Source organism: Eriocheir sinensis, chromosome 49 (genome assembly GCF_024679095.1).
Source record: "Eriocheir sinensis breed Jianghai 21 chromosome 49, ASM2467909v1, whole genome shotgun sequence".
NCBI lineage: Eukaryota > Metazoa > Arthropoda > Malacostraca > Decapoda > Varunidae > Eriocheir > Eriocheir sinensis.
The window spans coordinates 9,521,708-9,524,746 of record NC_066557.1 but is presented as its reverse complement, the minus strand read 5'-3'; positions in this window follow the sequence as shown (position 1 = coordinate 9,524,746).

The following is a 3,039-nucleotide window of genomic DNA, read 5'->3' as shown; positions in this document are numbered from 1 at the left end:
TTTTTGTCTGTTTTTACCCTTTTCTAGACCTTTTTTGATACTCATTTTTTTGTTTTTTTGTTTTGTTTTTTTCATATTCTTAGTTTCATTTATTTTGTTTACTTTCTCTCGCTTTGTCTTACTTTTCAATAATTTTTTCTATTAATTATTTTATTTTCCTATTTATTGTTGTCTTACTTTTCAATAATTTTTCTGTTAATTATTTTATTTTCCTATTTATTGTTCCCAGATACTGTTATTTTTTTTGTTCTTTTAATGTTCTTAGTTTCATTTATTTTGTTTACTTTCACTTTATTTCTTACTTTTCAATAATTTTTTCTATCAATTCTTTTATTTTCATGTTTATTGTTCCCAGATCACTTTCCATTTTGTCATAGTTTTCTTTTTTTACCTCTATAGAAGTTCCATCCACACCTATACTTTATTATATATTCTTAGGTCACACAAGGTCGCGACAAAATAAAAGAGATACATTAGCTAAATAAATATCTCTCTAAACCTTACGATGAGAGTTTAAAATAGTTTGACTTAAGAAAAATTAAACAAAAGACATTTATTCTCATTTTCCCATTCTATTTATGAGATGACGGGAAAGGAAAAAAATATACTTGACAGATTTATACTATTTATTAACATTTTTCTTTAGCCTTTTCTTCTCTGATACGTGACATAGATTTATACCATTTATTAACATTTTTCTTTAGCCTTTTCTTCATTGATTCTGTATATAAGACAAGTATATATGCACCTAATTAAGTTTATACATAAAATTCAGTATATGAACCAAATAATCATATTCATCAAATTCCATAAAGAAACATGTATTTATATTTATCCACTAATTAGAGAGTTCCTTCAGCCAGTGAGTTACAAAAAGTTTATTAGTGACTAGGAATTCATGAACCCTGTAGTAGCGATGGGCCAAATTTGTGGCTTTATCGTGTAGCAGCGATGGGCCAGATTTGTGGCTTTACCATGTAGCAGCGACGGGCCAAATTTGTGGCTTTACCGTGTAGCAGCGACGGGCCAAATTTGTGGCTTTACCGTGTACCAGCGACGGGCCAAATTTGTGGCTTTACCATGTAGCAGCGACGGGCCAAATTTGTGGGTTTACCATGTAGCAGCGACGGGCCAAATTTGTGGCTTTACCATGTAGCAGCGACGGGCCAAATTTGTGGCTTTACCATGTAGCAGCGACGGGCCAAATTTGTGGCTTTACCATGTAGCAGCGACGGGCCAAATCTGTGCCATGATATAAACCCCCCAAAATAGATGATACATAATCTGATCACAAATGCTTTGATATATATTATGAAATGGTTTGTGTGAGGGGTGATTTTTTCTCATTTTTCTTGCTTGGAGGGACCATTAAGAAACATGATCCCCGCTGCTACTGGGTTAAGGGAACAGGTGGAAGAAAATATAACAGAGAAAAATGTATAAGCTTAGAATTAAATAGTGGTATAGTATTACAAGTTGAGTATTACCATCATCGCCTCCATCATTCCATCATAGAAGTAGTGGTTGTAGCAGCTCCTGTGTCCCTCACCTGTGTGCTAATTAAGGTAGGGGCCAGGTGTGAGAGAGAGAGAGAGAGAGAGAGAGAGAGAGAGAGAGAGAGAGAGAGAGAGAGAGTGCCAGATGCCTCTTCACGAATCCACAAGCCTGGTGTTTTTTATTTTTATTTTTTTTATTTTTATTTTTTACAGCAAAGGAGACATTTCAAGGGCTTAAAAAAAAACAATAATGAAAAAAATAAAGCCCGCTACTTACTGCCCCGAAAAAGATTAGAGAGGAGTGCCCGAAAGAGAAGTCAATTTCGGGAGGAGAGGTGTCCTGATACCCCTAAACCTTGACCTATACCCAAAACCTAAACCCAGCCCTTACCCAAGTATAAGGAAGAGAAAGAATAAGGACTTTCCTGAACCCATAATCACAGAATCTCCACTTTGTTTCCAGATTATTTAAAGGGAAAAAAGATTGTGTAAATATCAACCAAGCTAAGAATCCATAATTATAGAATCTCCACTTTGCTTCATCATACTATTTAGAGAGAAAAAATGTATAATTAACAACAAAACTAAGAAAACATAACAGTTAGCCATCCAGTAACATAACCAATCACTCCAATTTAAGTATAAGACTCAATGTTGTTTCAGTAATATTTTTTTCAGTGGAGGAATAGCTGGAATATAACATGACCAACACTTTTCTATTATCTGTATACAACCTAAGTATATCCACTGGTGCTTATATTACGGCAAAGAAATGTGCTTATGTTGATAGATCCGTGCTTTGAAGGGTATGATGATGGCATGTTATGATTTTTTATTGGTGTGAGTGGTGTGAATTTAGAGGTATGAATGCATATAAATTTTGTGAGGTGAATGGTATGTGATTTTTGGTATGAATGAGGTGAATTTAGTGGTATGAATGGGATGAATTTAGTCGTATAAATGGAATGAATCTTGTATATATGGGATATTTTTTTATGTATGGTGTGTTTAGTATATAATTGTTTTGGTATGAATGGAATGAATTAGTGTGTTGGTATGTGATTTTTGGTATGAATGAGGTGAATTTAGTGGTATGAATGGGATGAATTTAGTCGTTTAAGTGGAATGAATCTTGTATATATGGGATATTTTTATGTATGGTGTGTTTAGTATATAAATGTTTTGGTATGAATGGAATGAATTTGTGTGTGTGTGTGTGTGTGTGTGTGTGTGTGTGTGTGTGTGTGTGGAGGTCATAGGCTGTGAGGTAATGAGTAAGCATGTCTAGGTTAATGATAATGATATGATTGTTGTACTTACCATCTCAATTAAGCAGCTGTTAATGACTAGTATTATGGTATATAGATTCTGCATAACGGTTGCCTTCTACTGGATGTGCTCTCTGCCTTTGTTTGTTTGTTTACTTACTGTTTCTACCCATCTATCTACCTGTCGACATATTTTACGTACCAATATACCTTCCTACCTACCTGTTGCCTCGTTAATGTACCCACTCCTCTTCTAAACTATTATTTTCTTCATT